The 20,171-nt window shown below is 39.5% G+C and overlaps 1 pseudogene; it reads left to right on the top strand.

Moving 5' to 3' along the window:
• The first annotated feature begins 2,146 nt into the window (after positions 1-2,146).
• Positions 2,147-3,075, top strand: LOC116863246 (annotated as a pseudogene).
• Positions 3,076-20,171: the final 17,096 nt, after the last annotated feature.

Genomic DNA, 20,171 nt, shown 5'->3' with positions numbered 1-20,171 from the left:
TTGGTGATTGGTCACCAAACATACACTTAGTTTATGTGCTAAATATGTGTTTATGTTCCCTTTTTGTTTCCCACTGATAAACCCACATGACATTTAACAAAAATATATAATGAAAGAGTGAATTATCCAATAAAAATGAAAATTCAAAAAAGAAACTAGAAGTGATTTTTAAAACTAATGTACATATTTTTAACTCAATAATAATTAACATAATGTTATATTAGCTTCAGGTATACAATATAATGTGAAATAAGTCAGTCAGAGCAAGGCAAATACCATATAATTTCACCAATAAGTGGAATTTTAAAACAGACGAATAAACAAAGAAAAAGAAGGACTGAAAAAGGAAAGAACCAGACTCTTAAATACAGAGAACAAACTGGTGGTTGCCAGAAGGGAGGTGAGGGGATGGGTAAAATAGATAAAAGAGATTGAGAGTACACTTAACCTCGATGAGCACTGTGTAATGTATAGAATTACGATTCATTAAATTTTATGTCAAAAATTAACAACGCTCTATGTTAATTATACTTTGATATAAAAGAGAGAGAGAGAGAAAGGGAACAGTTGCTGAGAAGAGACACTGCTGGCAAAGAGGGACCTGCCAAAGAAATAAATGAACTATTGCTGAGTTTATCAAGAAGATGATCTTGAAAATCCCAATGACTGGGGGAAGAGTTAAGGTGGCAGAGCAGTAGGAGGACCCTATGCTTGTCTCAACCCTCGAACCCAACTAGATAAATATCAAGTCATTCTGAACACCCAAGAAATCAATCTAAATGCTGAGAGAACAAACTGCAGAACTAGAGGGAGAAAAGAAGCCACATCATGGAAGGTAAGATTTGGGGAGACCCAATTCTGGGTAGAAAAGAATCATGGATGCTGCAGAGGGGATGAAGCATTGATCTTGGAGAGAGAGGAGAGAAAGAGAGAGAGAGAGAAAAACAGAGAAAAAGCAGCACACAGGGAATTGCACAAGAGAAACACATCCCCCAAAAAAATCAACTGGAAAAACTAGAGCAGCTGATTATCCGTGTTTTTATAAGCAGTGGAGCTCAATGTCTGAGGTTTTAGAAGTCCAAGCCACTACTGAGTTGAGATTGACTAGCATAGCAGTGCTCCTGTGGGGAAGAAGGCCAGAGGGCCAGGAGTGGACAGCATGGTTTGAGGATCCCCTGGGTCACATACTGGGAGAGAAATTTCCCCTTCTTGGAGTGCATTTGGGAGAGGTAGCACAGCTTCTCAGGGAACAAAAGAGCTGGTGAACAGTCATTAGCATAGAAAGAGACACCTGCTGAGGGGAGCAGACCTTGGTGTAGCTTTTTGCTGCACTTTACCATAAATTCAAAGCCCCAGCATGGTAGTGCAACTGCTTCTCTGGGAATAACGATATCAGCCACAGCATGAGAAGATCCTCCCCCAGAGAATCAGCCCAGGTCCACAACTCACAGATCTCTAAAATTTGGAGTTTTGAAATTGCTGCCTGCCTGAGATCAAACACAGGAGTACTGTGTTGCCTGGCAGGCAGTCAGCTAGGACACAACCAGGGTAAAAGCAGGTATCTGACAGAATCCAGGAACACAAGAGATTGTTCACTCTTCTTGTGAGGGTTTCCTGAACAGTGGCAAGTGTGAATTCCCCACTTTGGGGACATGAGAACCGGACATCACCATTTTCCCCATCCCCAACAACACTGACAGACTTCAGTAAGCAACCCAGCACCCCCAGTGGAAGCTGGAGCCACTTAGACCTAGCTCCACCCTCTGCACCCTGCTGGTGCATTTTTACTAGGACAAGTTGGCCTAAGAACCAGGACAGCAGTCCCTTCCCAGAAGACCATATGATTAAACTCATATTTGAAAGTTAAGAACCAAAACAGATGAATATAGGGGAAGGGGGAAAAAGAGAGAGGAAAGCAAAACCATAAGAAACTCAACTATAGAGAACAAACTGGGTTGATGGAGGGAGGTGGTTAGGGGTAGGCTAAATGGGTGACAGGTGTTAAGGAGGGCACTTGTGATGAGCACTGGATGTTATATGTAAGTGATGAGTCACTAAATTCCACAGCTGAAACCAATTTTTTACCATATATGTTAATTAACTAGAATAAAATAAAAACTTGGAATCAAATAAATAAATAAATAAGAAAATCCCAATGACTGAAATGACAACAATCTTCAAAGCCTGAGACTTTTTGTCTGAAAATCAACTTCAGATCATAAAATTCCAACAGAGAAAGGAAATTTTTTGTTCAGGACTTGGTTCTGCTTTGGGAGGAGAAGCGTGCAAGTCTCAATGACACAGACCTTTTAGACGTCAAATATACTTAATTTCATCGGCACCAGAAAGTTTGTGATATTTTTCAGATGAGTAAAGAACCAGGTGAAGACATTGACCTTTTTGATATGGAACAATTCAAAAGATCATTTTAAAAAAAATTCTTCAGAGAGCATTTAAAAATGTGAGTCTGCCTCAGAGACGCTGAGGAAAATGCAGTATGGATTCAAGTTGCCTGGGATATGGTATAGAAAGCCAAACCAGTACAAACCTACTTATCCTGACAGCTGAAGAGCTATATACCCCTTCTGGGTCAGGCACTGATAGTTGGGAACAACCACCATAAAATTGTGAATATGGACCTCAGTGGCCAGCATCTGGGCTCTCTTAAGTCTGTTGTTTTTAAACAGTATAATCAGATCTTTGAAACTCACAGCTCAACTACACTTCTACAAAAAAGAACACTTGAGCTGGATATACACATGGATTCAGTGATCGTTCATAAAAACAATAAAGAGGGAGTCAAGGGAGTAACTCAAGAAACTTTTGGAAACTATCCTCAACTAAGACTAGAATTTTCACAAAATAAGCTTGAAATAAAATTCAAATGACTTAAATGGAGACATCTTGGCTGAGAGAAAAGAACCACTCTGGTGCCTAAAAATGTTCTCTAGCTCGCATCTTCTGGACAGGTTGAAATCCTTAGCACCAGCCGGTATTGCAAATGCACCACTTCCTCCATTGCTCACTTGCATATCCAGTAAGGGAATGTATTATTTTAAAATTAGATATCTCTAATAAGAGATATGTGGTTTTGTAAGCACAATACTCCCTTGACTATACTGCATATGCATTTCAGTTAGCTGGATGGCTTCTGTTTATAAACTTGTGTTTTAGAAATTCACTCTTGATATTGACAAGTTTAAAATGTTTATATGATTGTTGGGACTGATTCTTTCCTCCTCCACTGTGAACTCCTCTCCCTCCACCCTGCAAAGCATAGCAATTGTGGAGCTTTAAAAAGTGACAAGATGTCCTTTTTCTCACTCCTATCTCTCCTCGATCCTGGAGAGATATGTTATAATTGCTTGTTTCAAGCTTGTTTCAAGCTAGTTTCAGTTGCTTAAGCCTTGAATCATGGAAAGAAGCAGCAAGCAACTCAACTCGACACTTTCTAGGAAAAATCATAAAAGTGATCCGTTTAGAAGGTAGAGCTGTGTCCATACCTGGAGGTAGCATATCAGATGATTCAGTTATATAAAATAATAGTTTCATTGTGAATAAGATACTGTTCATAATCTGTTTTACCATGCATATGACATTCAAATGCAACAACACTTGCTGATTAGAAATCTGATTGTAATGACCAACCACTCTTTTGGATTGATGGCTTTAATCTGCATTAGGGACCATCAGCAATCCAAAATAGTGAGTGTTAAAGCTGTTTAAATTATAACACATCCAATTTTGACTTTTAGTTCCCAAGATTATCTGTGATTGTGATTACTGCTTTTAGTATTAAATACTTGCTTATTTGTGAATAAAGATCTTTAGGAATTGATTTTTAAAAAATGAAAGAAAAGGGGAGGGGAGACAAGATGGAGGAGAATTAGGAGGTGCTGTTTCAACCTGTCCCCTGAAGTGAGCTGATTACCTGCCAAAGAACTCTGATCACCCATGGAATCAGCCTGAGATTAGAATTATACACTTCTAGATCTCTATGGGGGCAGAAGAGGCCAGTGGACCAGTAAAGTGGAGTGGGAAATTCGGACTAATATCGGAAGATAAACAAAAGGGGGAGGGAGCCACCAGAAGCAACCCATTGGAAAGTAATACCCCAATACGAGAGAGCCCTGTGATTGGGGACCAGCATTAAGTTGGAGTCTGGTTGAAAGCACTCAAAAAGAGCAAAAGATCTTAAGGGGAAATTGGTGGAATTGGTCGGTTAGGGACAGGGGCTTAAGCCCATGGACTTAAGCCATGGACTGCCACCGTAGGCGAGGAATCAGAGAGCGCAGCAAAGAAGCCAGGTCTTGGTCCCTGAGCCACCCATGTGCCTGAGAGCGTCTGGGTGGTGGTGCCCGTGAGGTAGTCTGGGGTAGACACCATCCAGTGCTCTCTAGAACCACAGCATGTTGTGCTCTGCAGGCGCTCTGCGCGACGTGACCAGGGTCTGAGTTGCGCCCCACACACTCCCCAGAGAGAGGTGTGTGCAGGTGCCAGCCAGTGCTCTCCAGGACCGGGAGATTCTGAATACTCTCAGCCCAGGCCAGCGTGAAAATCTCAGTGCACTATCTCTGGTTGGGACCTCTCTGGTGGTCTGGACCTGCCCAGACAGCCACATCTAGTATTTCCCATGGTTTTGGGTACAAGCAGGAGTTCCTGTGACCCCAGAGACCATGACTGGGGATGTACTCTGCCAGTGGCAGAGGGAGAATTTATGTGCTCTGGAGCACCCAGAGGGGAACAGACTGAGGCTTCTCTCTGAGATGGAGGTCTGGGTACAGTTTGCTTTCCTCTAAACCTCCAAAGAACCACTGAAAGCCGCCAAGGGGAGAGAAAACAAATGAACAAACAAACCAAAAAAACCTCCAGAGAACAAAAGCCTAAAAACCGGTTTCCTCAGAGCCCAGCCCCTTGATGGGGGTAGGAGGACTCAACTCTAGCAAGACTCCCAGAAAAAAACGTGTGGCAGTCCCCTCCTCCAGAAAGCCAGCCAAAAAAAAAAAAAAAACAAAACAAAACAAACAAAAAAAAAACACACAGGAGGACAACCACCACTACTTCATAGATATGACTTTTATTTTTAATTCATTCCCACTTTTCTGGTTCTTTTCAATTTTTTTATATAACTTTTTAATCTATTTACCACCACAACGAGATGTTCAGTACATCAAATTCTGTAATAACCTTTTAACCTGAACTTTTTTGATACATACACCTGTGTTTCGTTTGCTTTTCTATTTTTCTATTTTATTTTATTTTATTCTTTTTTAATATTCATATAAAATAAGCTTCAAGGTAATCCCTTTTCCCCAATCAATGTTACCCCTATATGTAAACCAGTTTTAATCCCCCTTTATCTCAGTTGAGTCCTTTAACAAAGATATCAAGATACATCCAGGAAGAATCATTATAACCTTCCTTGCCCACACTGAGAATTTATAACGACCCTCCCATCTTTTTCTTCTGTCAGTGTTTCTGTGTACTTGTTTTTGTTCTGGTAGTATATAAATATTATACTTGGAGTTCATTTTGACGGGGTTCTTTTTATTTATTTTTTTTTCCTCTTGTCATCTACTTTTGTCGGTCGTTTTCTTTGTCTGTTTTTGTTTGTATACTCTATAAATCTTACCTTTGGGGCCCATTTGGGCTGGGCCTTCTCTTTTATATTTTCTTTCTTTTTTTTTTTTTTCGTGTCTCTCTCTCCACTTCTTTTTTTTTTTTTTCATTCTTTTTGGTGGGGAATCTCAATTGCTCAGAAGCATTCCAGAGTGCAGCTTGCCTGCACCATGGTTGATACATCCAGCTGCACATCCCCTCAGCCATATCTCACCAAAATGACTAGGAGGAGGAATGCCCAACAGAGAAAAATTCAGAGACTGAACCCTCTTCATCAGAGCTTTTGGATATGGACATAAACAGTATGTCAGAAAGGGAATTCAGGCTAACAATTATCCAGGCAATAGCTAGGTTGGAGAAAGCCTTTAATGACAAAATGGAATTGATTAGGGCAGAAGTGAAAGCCATCAGAGATGATGTTAACAATGCTCTCAATGAGTTCCAACAGAATCTAAATTCTCTAAAACCTAGGGTAACTGAGACAGAAGATAGAATTAGTGATCTGGAGGACAAACTGATAGAGAAAAAGGATCAGGAGGAAGCCTGGAATAAACAGCTTAGAAACCATGAAAACAGAATTAAGGAAATAAATGATGCCATGAAACATTCCAACATCAGAATAATTGAAATCCCTGAGGGGGGGGGAGAAAGAAAGAAGACTAGAAGATATAGTTGAACAAATTCTCCACGAAAATTTTCCCAATTTGGCGATGGAACCAGCGTTCATGTACTAGAGGAAGAAAGGTCTCCCCCCAAGATCACAGAATCTAGAAAGACCTCAAGACACATGATTGTGAAAATGATGAATCATAATTTTAGACAGGAGCTCTTGAAAGCAGCTAGGGGGAAGAGTATCCTTATGTACAGAGGAAAGCCTACCAGAATAACCTCATACCTGTCCACAGAAAACTGGCAAGCCAGAAAGGGCTTGCAAGATGTATTCAAGGCACTAAATGAGAAGAACATGCAGCCAAGAATACTTTATCCAGCAAGACTCACATTCAAAATGGATGGAGCGATAAAGAGCTTCCAAGTCAGGCAAAGTTTAAAAGAGTATGTAACCACCAAGCAGGCACTGCAAGAAACATTAAGGGGGGTTCTATAAAAGAGGAAAAAAAAAAACAAGAATATCATTGAACAGAAAATATATGGAGATAATCTATAGAAATACTGACTTCACGTGTAACACTATGTCAATAAAAACATATCTCTCAATAATCACTCTCAAGGTGAATGGCCTAAATGCGTCCATAAAATGGAAAAGCGTTGCAGATTGGATAAAATGACAGTACTCATCCATATGTTGTCTACAAAAGACCCATTTTGAACCTAAGGATACATACAGACTGAAAATGAAGGGATGGAGAAGCATCTTTTATGCCAATGGGCCTCAAAAGAAGGCTGGTGTAGCGATTCTCATATCAAATAAATTAGATTTTAAACTAAAGACTGTAGTCAGAGGAGCGCCTGGGTGGCTCAGTGGGTTAAAGCCTCTGCTTTCGGCTCAGGTCATGATCCCAGGGTCCTGGGATCGAGCCCTGAGTCAGGCTCTCAGCTCCACAGGGAGCCTGCTTCCTCCCCCCTCTCTCTCTGCCTGCCTCTCTGCCTACTTGTGATTGCTCTCTCTGTATCAAATAAATAAAATCTTTTAAAAAAAAAAAGACTGTAGTCAGAGATACAGAAGGACACTACATAATTCTCAAAGGAACTATCCACCAAGAAGATTTAACAATTGTAAATATTTATGCTGCCAATATGGAAGCAGCCAACTACATAAGACAACTGTTAATCAAGATAAAGAGTCATACTGATATGAATACATTAATAGTAGGAGACCTTAACACGCCACTCTCAGCAGTAGACAGATCATCCAAGCAGAAAATCAATAAAGAAACAAGAGCATTGAATGACACATTGGACCAGATGGACCTCATAGATATATACAGAATATTCCACCCTAAAACAACAGAATACTCATTCTTCTCGAGTGCACATGGAATCTTCTCCAGAACAGACCACATACTGGGTCACAAATCAGGGCTCAACTGATACCAAAAGATTGAGATTTCTCCCTGCATATTCTCAGATCACAATGCTTTGAAACTGGAGCTCAACCACAAGGAGAAGTTTGGAAGGAATTCAAACACCTGGAAGCTAAAGACCACCTTGCTGAAGAATGCTTGGATCAGCCAGGAAATCAAAGAAGAACTTAAACAATTCATGGAAACCAAAGAGAATGAAGACACTTCAGTCCAAAACCTATGGGATACAGCAAAGGTGGTCCTAAGGGGGAAATACATAGCCATCCAAGCCTCCCTCAGAAAAACTGAAAAATCCAGAATACGCCAGCTGTCTTTACACCTTAAAGAACTGAAGAATCAAAAACAAATTAAGCCAATTCCACACACAAGAAAGGAAATAATCAAGATTAGAGTAGAGATCAATGAGATAGAAACTAGAGATCCAGTAGACGGGATCAACGAAACTAAAGCTGGTTTTTTGAGAGAATCAATAAGATCAATAAACCATTGGCCAAACTAGTCCAAAAGAAAAGAGAGAAGGCCCAAATTAATAAAATTATGAATGAAAAGGGAGCGATCACAACTAACACCAAGGAAATAGAAACAATCATCAGGAATTATCATCAACAGTTATATGCCAATAAGGTAAGCAACCTAGATAAAATGGATGCATTCCTGGAAAACTATAAACTTCCAAAACTAAACCAGGAAGAAATTGACAACCTGAATAGACTGATATCTAGTAACGAGATTGAAGCAGTGATCAAAAACCTCCCAAAAAAACCAGAGCCCAGGATCTGAGAGATTCCCTGGGGAATTCTAGCAAACTTTCAAAGAAGAAATAACACCAATTCTCCTGAAGCTGTTTCAAAAAATTGAAGCAGAAGGAAAACTTCCAGACTCTTTTTATGAAGCCAGCATTACCCTGTTCCCCAAACCAGGGAAAGACCCCACCAAAAAGGAGAATTTCAGACCAATATCCCTGAGGAATATGGATGCTAAGTTTCTCAACAAGATCCTAGCTCATAAGATCAAGCAATACATTAAAAAGATTATCCACCATGACCAGCTGGGATTCATCCCTGGGTTGCAAAGATGGTTCAACATTCGCAAATCAATCAATGTGATAGAACAAATCAATAAGGGAAGAGAAAAGAACCACATGGTCCTCTCAATTGATGCAGAAAAAACATCTGACAAGATACAGCATCCGTTCCTGATTAAAATGCTTCAAAGTATAGGGATAGAGGGAACATTCCTGAACTTCATAAAATCTATCTATGAAAAACCAACAGCAAATATCATCCTGGGGAAAAAGCTGATAGCCTTCCCTTTGAGATCAGGAACACAACAAGGATGCCCACTCTCACCACTCTTGTTCAACATAGTATTAGAAGTCCTAGCAACAGCAACAAAAAAGAGAAATAAAAAGTATTCAAATTGGCAATGAAGAAGTCAAACTCTCTCTCTTCACAGATGACATGACACTTTATATGGAAACCCCAAAAGACTCCACCCCCAAGATACTAGAACTCATACAGCAATTCAGTAATGTGGCAGGATACAAAATAAGTGTACAGAAATCAGTTGCTTTCTTATACACGAACAATGAAAATACAGAAAGGGAAATGAGAGAATCAATTCCGTTTACTATAGCACCAAGAACCATAAGATACCTGGGAATAAACCTAACCGAAGAGGTAAAGGATCTGTACTCGAGGAACTACAGAACACTCATGAAAGACATTGAAGAAGACACAAAAAGATGGATGACCATTCCATGCTCATGGATTGGAAAAATAAACATTGTTAAAATGTCTATACTGCCTAGAGAAATCTATACTTTCAGTGTCATTCCGATCAAAATTCCACCGGCATTTTTCAAAGAGCTGGAGCAAACAATCCTAAAATTTATATGGAATCAGAAGAGACCCCAATTTGCTAAGGAAATGTTGAAAAAGAAAAACAAAACTGGGGGCATCACGTTGCCTGATTTCAAGCATTACTACAAAGTTGTGATCACCAAGACAGCATGGTACTGGCATAAAAACACACACATAGTCCAGTGGAACAGAGTAGAGAGCCCAGATATGGACCCTCAACTCTCTGGTCAGATAATCTTCGACAAAGCAGAAAAAAATATATGGCGGAAAAAGGACACTCTCTTCAATAAACGGTGTTGGGAAAATTGGACAGCTATATGTAGAAGAATGAAATTCAACCATTCTCTTACACCATATACAAAGATAAACTCAAAATGGATAAAAGACCTCAACTTGAGGCAGGAATCCATCAGAATCATAGAGGAGAACATAGGCAGTGACCTCTTCGATATTGGCCACAGCAACTTCTTTCAAGATATGTCTCCAAAGGCAAAGGAAACAAAAGCAAAAATGAATTTTTGGGACTTCATCAAGGTCAAAACCTTCTGCACAGCAAAGGAAACAGTCAACAAAACAAAGAAGCAACCCAAGAAATGGGAGTAGGTATTTGCAAATGACAGTACGGATAAAAGGATGATATCCAGGATCTATAAAGATCTCCTCAAATGCAACACTCAAAAAGCAAATAATCAATCAAAAAATTGGCAGAAGACATGAGACACTTCTCCAATGAAGACATACAAATGGCTAATCGACACATGAGAAAATGTTCATCATCACTGGCCATCAGGGAGATTCAAATCAAAAGCACATTGAGATACCACCTTACACCAGTTAGAATGGCCAAAATTAACAAGACAGTAAATAACATGTGTTGGAGAGGATGTGGAGAAAGGGGAACCCTCTTGTACTGTTGGTGGGAATGCAAGTTGGTACAGCCACTTTGGAAAACAGTGTGGAGATTCCTTAAGAAATTAAAAATAGAGCTTCCCTATGACCCTGCAATTGCACAGCTGGGTATTTACCCCAAAGATACAGATGTAGTGAAAAGAAGGGCCATCTGTACCCCAATGTTCATAGCAGCAATGGCCAGAGTCACCAAACTGTGGAAAGAACCAAGATGCCCTTCAACGGACAAATAGATAAAGAAGATGTGGTCCATATACACTATGGAGTATTATGCCTCCATCAGAAAGGATGAATATCCAACTTTTGTATCAACATCGATGGGACTGGAAGAGATTATTCTGAGTGAAATAAGTAAAGCAGAGAAAGTCAGTTATCATATGGTTTCACTTATTTGTGGAGCATAACAAATAACACAGAGGACATGGGGAGATGGAGAGCAGAGGGGAGTTGGAGGAAATTGGAGGGGAAGATGAACCATGAGAGACTATGGACTCTGGTAAACAATCTTAGGGTTTTGAAGGGGCGGGGGGTGGGCGGCTGGGTGAGTCTGGTGGTGAGTATTATGGAGGGCACATATTGCATGGAGCACTCGGTGTGGTACATAAACAATGAATTCTGGTACACTGAAAAGAAATTTTTAAAAAATAAATTAAAAAAATAAAATAATAATAATAATAAATGAAAGGAAAAAAAAGGAAAAGGTAAATGGAGTCATAGAAGAAAAAGCCAATTTTGGATATGGTGACACCACCACTGTTTAGGGAGGTTTGATGTATGAGGACATAACATAAATTAGGAATCTGGTTGCGATGACCAACCACTGTTTTAGATTTATGGCTTGCATCTACATTAGGTACTGTCAGCAATCCAAAATAGTGGGTGTTAAAACTGTTCAAATTATAACACATCTGATTTTGACTTTTAGTTCTGAAGATTATCTGTGACTGTGATTACTGCTTTTAGTATTAAATATCACTGCCAACAGTGAAAAGATCTGTGGACATAAAGTATAAAATTTACATTCATCTTTATCCACATTTCCCAGTGGAGACCCTGGCCCTGAGAATGTTTAATACTTCCTACGATACAAGGTACACCATGATGTGGCTTCAACTGTTTTCTAGATAAACTCTACCACAGAACAAAGTGATCCTCAAATTATTGTCACCCTGGATAATATTCTCTCTGGAATACTGTGAAAACCAAATGAGGGATTAAACAAAATAAACAGTATACTCCACTCATTTTAAGCCTATTATCTTGTTTCCATGAGGTTTCCTCACAGGTTAGGTAGGTCCAGTACTGGAGTGCATGAACTAATGTCAATTATTATTTTCCAGTGTTTTTCAAAAATTAATAAGGCAAAATACTAGAACTCACTTGGCTTTCTTGCAAGACATAGCTATTCCTTCTTTTCCCTCTGGCCACTTGTCTGCAACTGAAGGTCTTATTTCTCTGAGCATATCATTCTAACTTACAATATGAACCAGAGAAGGCCTAAGAGAAGGTTTTAAAGGTAATGTTAGTATTGTCCCAGTTTTTTTTAATTAACATATAACATATTATTTGCTTTAGGAGTACAGGTCTGTGAATCATCAGTCTTATACAATTCATAGCACTCACCATAGCACATACCCTCCCCAATGTCCATAACCCAGCCACCCTATCTCTCCCCCCACCTCCCATGTCCCAGTTTTTCTTAATCCCTTTTTCTGTCCTCTCAGAGACTTATGAGCCTTATATTCTCCAGCTTCTTGACCAACTTCTTTCAAAATATGATCTGTTCTTAAATTTTATCTTTTAGTGCTAGAATGGTAAATAAATTTTATCTTGTGTAACAACTCTAAATTTTTAGTAGTAGCTACCTGAAATGCTATGTAAAGGATTATGGGACTGTATCCAGTTGTTTTGAGTTATGGAAAGAAGAGTGGGCTAGTGTAAGAATGAAAATCAACAATTAAATGGCTTAAACAAATACTCTCTTTCCTACATGACACCCCCAATGCAGAAAATTCAAGTCAGAGGAGCAACTCTATTTCTTAGTCATTCAGGGACTTGCTTTCTTACCAAGTAATTGTACTTTCATCTCATTGGGAATGATTGTCATTGTATGGTTGAAGGTATCATAGGTTGAAGGTAGTTATTACGTCTATGTTGCAGGTGGTGGGAGGAGGTGAGAGAATGGAAAGGTAATAATACGCTAAGTCTTAAGAGCCAGGTCCAGAAATAGCACACATCACTTCCACTCATATTTCAGTGGTTATAACAATCATCTGTATACATGTAAGTGCAAAGGAGGCTGGAAATTGTAGTCCAGCTGAGCAGCCACATGTCAAGCAAGAAGGGAAGATTGTATTTTTTCAGGCAATTAGCAGTCTCTTGGGACTAAGCCTACCGGAATTAAGTGTCAAAACTTTAATACTATCTGCCATAGGTTGGAAGAAAGAACCTGATATGTGGTGTTTTTGTACCTACACCCAATAGAAGAGCAATGCCTTGCACATAGGTGATGCTCAACAAATATCTGGTAGGGAAATCAGAGGGGGAGATGAACACGAGAGACTATAGACTCTGAAAAACAAACTGAGGATTTTTTTGGGGGGGGGATGGGTTAGCCTGGTGATGGGTATTAAGGAGGGCATGTATTGCATGGACCACTGGGTGTTATACACAAACAGTATGTCATGGAATACTACATCAAAAACTAAGATGTACTGTATGGTGACTAACAAGACACAATAAAAAAATAGTCCCTGTTTTGTCACATATTAAAGATTCAAAGACTCATCTCTAAATAATGGAATTTCAGACATCAGATACCAAGAAGGGGAAATACAGGCTTGAGAAATAAGGCCTTCTTGTACCTTGGAAGTCACACCACATAGGCACTATATAGCTCTGCCTATATGAAAGGCTAGCTCTGTAAAAGTGAGATTATGGTGTTCCAGAGATATCAGGAAATATCAGGAAATGGACAGGCAGAAGTGGCAAGGTAAAGCTGTAAACACTAAGGTGAGAAAGAATCAGAATACAGACAAGGGTTATAAAGGCAACTAAAGAGCATTGGTATCTGGTTAATCGGCCTATTAGATAAATGTGAACTCTCCTCCCTACCAAATTAACATGTTTTGGGCCTCTAGGATATAGGAGCCCTTGCTTGATAACAGGGTCTTTCTGTGGCCTGCTATTCTAAAGACTGCACTTTAGAATATAACGTCCCTTACAGGTTTATTTCCTTTAACACTGGCCATTGTTCCAGCATGCCTTATTCCAAAGATGGGCAGGTAAAAAACAAAACAAACAAACAAAACAAAACAATCAAAAAATAACCTAATAGAGCAAAAAGTGCCCAAGGATTGGCATTCCAAAGAGGGAATTGAGCACTGTTTCTGGCTCAGTTAAGAATGGCATAAAATGGGACAACTGGCTGACTTAGCATAATCATGATATTGACTGGAAGCATAATCATGATATTGATTATTCTATTTCTTATTTTCCACATGGTGTATTTATTCACTGCTTATTTATTCACTGCTTAATTTAGGTGGTTTGTAGATCATCCAGACTGTCTTCTGGTCATTGCACTCTCCTTAGCAGTGTAGGGAAAGGACAAGAAATAAAAGGGAAGAAGTAAAGGGACTTCTGATTCCAGATTAGATATGGAAGGAAAGTGATGGTTAGGGCTTTGCTTTGACTTTTTCTTAGTCTTTCCAGAATAGCTAATGTTAGGACTATTGTACCTTTGGGTACTGATAATCAACTTCGTGCCTAGTGGGGCTTGTTACCAGAGCTATTTTCTGTGATCATTATAGAGTTCCAGCACTCTTTTGCTGAAAATGGCAGGATTTACTATTTATCCTAGGTTTTCTCCAAAGCCAACTCCTCATCTATCATAATCAGTGGTAATTTCTATTTGGCAATAGTTCAGTTAAGTCCCTTATCTCATGTCCTGTTTCTCAACCCTTAGGTGCCCACGGCCAGAGCCCTTGTCCTAATGGGGCTTTCGGTTTCTAACCCAAAAATGCCAGTTGCTGTATCAAGAAATACGTAGTCACTTTTATTTTTTTTAAAGATTTTTATTTATTTATTTGAGAGAGAGACAGTGAGAGAGAGCATGAGCGAGGAGAAGGTCAGAGGGAGAAGCAGACTCCCCATGGAGCTGGGAGCCCGATGTGGAACTCGATCCCAGGACTCCAGGATCATGACCTGAGCCGAAGGCAGTCGTCCAACCAACTGAGCTACCCAGGCGTCCCACGTAGTAGCTTTTAAAGAAGGTCTCCTCCATCAGAATGTGGTTGAGCCAATACTAGTCAGTGGCACCTATATTCTTGATTCTCTTTCCCTTTGAAGGCAATAGCTTAGTAATCAAGATAGTTAAAACCACTTCTGTTATCTTTCACCACATCTTGGAGTTCAAGAGTAACTTAATCCCCAGCGAAGCCCTATTCTTGCCAATGATTATTCAAGCAAGAAAAGGGTATCAGTGAGAAGATGAATTGGGGATAATAAAATGGTTTCATCCAAGGTTCTCTGACAACTACCTCTCTCATTGTCTTCTCTCATAGTCTTCTTACCTCCCTGCAGACTTAGGTTTCAACTACCATCCTATGTCCACACATCGAATACCACTGGTTGATTATTAAGCCAGAGAAGCCCTCCAGTTCTTCAGGCAGTAGCTCCTGAAGAGTACTCTAGCCAAATGACTGGATTCTCACCATGAGCAAGTCCAAGTAAGGGTTTTTTCAGACTGTTCTCAGTTCAATTCTTGCCTACCCCCAGGCACTTCTTGTCCTGTTTTATAGTGATACAATAACAGTAAAAAAAAAAAAAATGGATATAGAAAGGGAGGTAACAATGAGGAAGTGGAGGGGAGAAGTAATTTGATAGTTTCAGCTGCCTAGGAGTAATAGAAGAAAAATAGATTTTGCTTGCTTCAGACCCTACCTCTTTCTGAGCTAGAGGAGGTATGGGCTGGGATCAAAGGAAAGGGGATGGATGGAACATTTTGTCTTTCTCCAAGCTGTTCAGACTGCTTTGTTTTAGACACCAAATTTGAACCACAACCACCCCCACTCAGCAGAACAGGCAGCATCATTTGAAGGATCCTCTAGTGTCTGTAAGATCTAAGTTTATAATCATTTCCTAGGGGATATTTAATAATCCATTTTTGTCCATGTCTTCGGGGCTAGAAATTTGTATCAATGCCAGAGTTCCTTCACGACCCTTTGAATTTCAATTCCACGTTCAATCCTATTCCAAGACTGGAAGATTCACCTGAACTGGAGGTGCCTCATTGTCATGGTAATTTGAAGGTCACGGCATTTCTTTTCCATTTGGTCTGTAACAGGATTTGCTAGGCAGACTCCTGCATCTGCTTCCAGTTGAGGTAAAATGTGAATCACACATGAAGAGATATAAAAAATATTCCAAGTTTCAAACCCTGTCCTTTGTAGACACATATTTTTCACAATCCTCTTACTTGAATAGTATCTCTCCCCTTGCAACAATGTTTTTACATATAGTAAAAATGGCAAGTTCTCCCTTACAGGTCCAAGAGGACTGTATGCATAAAAATAACTGTTAGATCATGGGCAAACTGTGGTTTCTCGAAAGCTTTTTGGCCAATTCTTTGGTTGTACTTACATGCATCTTTCAATTTAAAACTGACTACATTCCATGAGATAGGTACTGTCATCATCTCAATCTTATTAATGAGGAAACAAGAGCAGAGATGTAATGACATCACAGCGAGTGGCAAAAGCAAAACATAAACTCAGGCAATGATTCCCAAGAATGCTGAACAATTACTATAATCATGCTTTTGGGTATTCTGTAAGACTTTCTCCATGAACATGACATGAAGCACTCTGCTAAAGGTTAGTTATAATTAGAGAGAGCTATTCTCAACTATAAGCTATTCATCATCCAAACTCTTCCTATAAAAATGTTCCCCTTCTCATAAAAGAGGCTATATAGAATATATAGTGAGAAAAGGACCAATTTAGATGTCAAGTGATCTTAGATCTGGGTTCACCTCAGCTATATTTATATTTTGACATTGAGCAAGTCATGTTTTCTGGACTTCAGGTACCTGGTCTTTCTTAGCAAGTGTTTTTATATACACAAATTCTAATTACTCTGAGAATTACATTGCTAACACCCTCCTGCACAAAATACAATGGAATTTAACTGGAGTGAGGGAATAAAACCACCACACTATGAAGATGAGTCCAGCTGCAGTCACAAAAGAGCAGTTTCTTAACCTCCATCATTATTGCCAAATGTCCCATGGGAATGGAAGGGCATAGTAGCTCACCAAAGTAAATGGATTCCACATCTCTTCCTCTATTCTAAAAACATAGATGGCATTCCAGGGATGTTTTCAGAATCATTGACTGTTAAAAAAAAAAAATTCTGAAAGAAAAAGGGGATGGAATTTACTCTAGGTCTGGGGAGATAGAGTTAATTGGTTCTTGTCTATTAAAAAGTGAAGCCTCAAAAACCATCCTACCTCTAACATTCCTCTTCATACAAAGGGCCAAGAGACACATGAAAAAATGTTCAACATCACTCATCATCAGGGAAAAACAAATCAAAACCACCATAAGATACCACCTCACACTGGTCAGCATAGCTAAAATGAAAAGCTCAAGAAAAAAAACAGATGTTGGCGAGGGTAGAGAAAGGGGAACCCTCTTACACTATTGGTGGGAATGCAAACTGGTGCTGCCACACTGGATAGCAATATGGACTTTCCTCAAAATGTTAAAAATAGAACTCCCCTATGACCCAGGAATTGTACTACTAGGTATTTATCCAAAGGACACAGTGAGTCAAAGGGGCCCATTCACCCCAATGTTTATAGCAGCATTGTCCACAATAGCCAAAATATGGAAAAAGCCCAGACATCCATTGGCAGATGGATTATATACACATATATGTATATATGTACACACACACACACAAATGGACTATTACTCAGCCACCAAAAAGAATGAAATCTTGCCATTTACAATGATGTGGATGGAACTGGAAAATAGTATGCTCAGTGAAATAAGTCAATCAGAGAAAGTTCTATAGTTTCACTCGTATGTGTAATTTAAGAAAGAAAACAGATGAACACAGGGGAAAGGATGAAAAAATTAGATGAAAACAAGAGGGAGAACACCTGGGTGGCTCAGTTGTTTGAGCAACTGCCTTCGGCTCAGGTCACAATCCCAGAGTCCTGGGAGCAAGTCCCATTTAGGGCTCCTTGCTCAGTGGGGAGTCTGTGTCTCCCTCTGACCCTCTCCCCTCTCGTTTTCTCTCTCGCTCACTCACTCTCTCTGAAATAAAATCTTTAAAAAAAAAAAAAAAACACCTGAGTGGCTCAGTGGGTTAAGTCTCTGCCTTGGGCTCAGGTCATGATCTCAGGGTCCTGGGATCGAGCCATCTGCTTGGCGGGGAGACTTCTTCCCCCCCCTCTCTCTCTGCCTATTTGTCATCTATCAAATAAATAAATAAAAAAAAAGAAAACAGAGAGGGAGGCATATCATAAGAGACTATAGGAAACAAACTGAGGGTTGCTGGAGGGGAGGTTGCTGGTGGGGGGGATGGGGTAATTGGGTGATGGGCATTAAGGAGAGCATGTGATGTAATGAGCACTGGGTGTTGTATGCAACTGATGAATCACTAAATTCTACCTCTGAAACTAGTCATACAGTGTATGTTAATTAAATTGAATTTAATTTATTTTTTAAATTACCTTTATCCAAGATAAAGGTAATGCATACCTAAGTACGCATCAATAGAAAATTGGTAAGGAAGATGTGGTACATGTATACAATGGAATATTGTGCAGCAATAAAAACGATATCTTGCTATTTATGGACTGAGGGTATTATGCAAGTGAAATAAACTGAGAAAAACAAATACCATATGAATTCAGTCATGTAGAATTTAAAAAAAAAATGAATAAACAAAAAGTGGAACCAGACCTATAGAGAACGAACTGATGGTGGCCATAGGGTAGGAGGGTACAAGGATGGGAAAAATAGGTTAAAGTAATTGGGAGATACAGGCTTCATTATGGAATAAGTAAATCAGAGGAGTAGGGAATTAAATAGTATTGTTATAGCATTGTATGGTGATAGATGTTAGCTACACTTGCGTTGAGTGTATGTAGAGAAGTTGATCACTATGTTGTACACCTGAAACTAATGTAACATTGTGGGTCAACTATACTCATATTCTTTTTTTTTTTTTAAATCACCTTTATCAAGTCAAGGGAAGCAATATAGTTAAGAGTTTAAAGGTATGAGACCTGTCCACAGGTTTCCCCATTTACCATATAATTATCATGATGCTCCATCATTTGGCATAATTCCTAAGCATGGTCAAGATCCTTCAATTTGTATTCCTGGCCCTCTTCATTTTTTTGTTAAGTTGCACCTATAACTAGCAGTTTGTATGCCTAATCACTGTGAACAGAATGGCTGGCTCAATTTTAGACCCAACTTAAATTACAAAATTTTCAATTTAAAATGGTAGAAGGTTGGCAATGTCTACTAGTCCCAGTAACATTACCTGAAGAAATAATCCCAGAAATACATATGGAAAACTTCTCATAACAAGGGTAAAAGAGTAAACCAACAGGAGGCACAAATTAATCTGTAGGTGTGGCTTTGGCCTAGAACAAAATATGACTAGGAACACACAGTGATCGCCCCATCCTTATCCCACAGAAAATACAAAAGCTGGAAAATACTATTATCTGCTTTGACACTTTCTAAATATTCCTGCTGCCCCTTTGAAACTGTCACATCCGACCTTTCCTCATTAAGCAGAAGACTTGGTGCTTCTCACTTCCTCTCCATCAGAGGACTGAAACTGAGATTTTTGAGCAGCAATGGTATCACAAACCCAGGAGTAAGCAGAGCAAAATCACAAGCAGACTGTTAAGTCAGCCCACGAGGCAATCAAGGCTGTCAATGGAGTCAGACCCTCATTAGATAGCCAAAAATTACCTCAGCAAGAACTCTTTCTAATCTCCCCACTTTTCTCCCACCAACGTATCCCTGTCCCACACACCTAGCCTAGCAGGGAAATGAAAATAAACAGCAAGGGTTAACTAGGTCCATTCCCTTTCAGAAGCAACACATCATGATAAGAGTCAATTTTACCACCTGACACCCTATTCATTTATAACACGGTTATGAGTTCTCCAGGTATCTGTCATAAATACATGTACTGAAGTCACTTAGGCCATGACGACTTAAAAAGACTTTATCTTCAAAGACAATATTTTGTCAGTTTGTCAAAAAGGAGTATAAACTCTTACCTATAAGCACTACAAGGAGTCACCAATCTATATTTGGGTACTTAGCCATTCAGAATTCTAGGATTACCAAAGATCCATTCACCCAGTCAGGATTCTTTAATTATATAATGTGACTTCCTGCCTGAATACATCCTACTTCCCACGTCCTTACAAAAAAGTTTTGTTATGCCTTACTCCTACACCACCCCCATACCTCAATAGTTTTTTGCTTTTTTTTTTTTTTTTTTTAGATTTTATTTATTCGCTTGACAGAGAGCGACAGGGCGAGAGAGGGGACACAAGTAGGGGGAATGGGAGAGGGAGAAGCAAGCTTCCCACCAAGAAGGGAGCCCAGTGTGGAGCTCAATCCCAGGACCCCGGGATCATGGCCTGAGCCAAAGGCAGACGCTTAATGACTGAGCTACCCAGGCACACTGCTTC

This window comes from Lontra canadensis, unplaced genomic scaffold, assembly GCF_010015895.1.
Source record: "Lontra canadensis isolate GAN:19392208 unplaced genomic scaffold, GSC_riverotter_1.0 scaffold754, whole genome shotgun sequence".
NCBI lineage: Eukaryota > Metazoa > Chordata > Mammalia > Carnivora > Mustelidae > Lontra > Lontra canadensis.
Note: the sequence above shows the minus strand (reverse complement) of the source record. Positions and strands in the feature narration are given on the sequence as shown.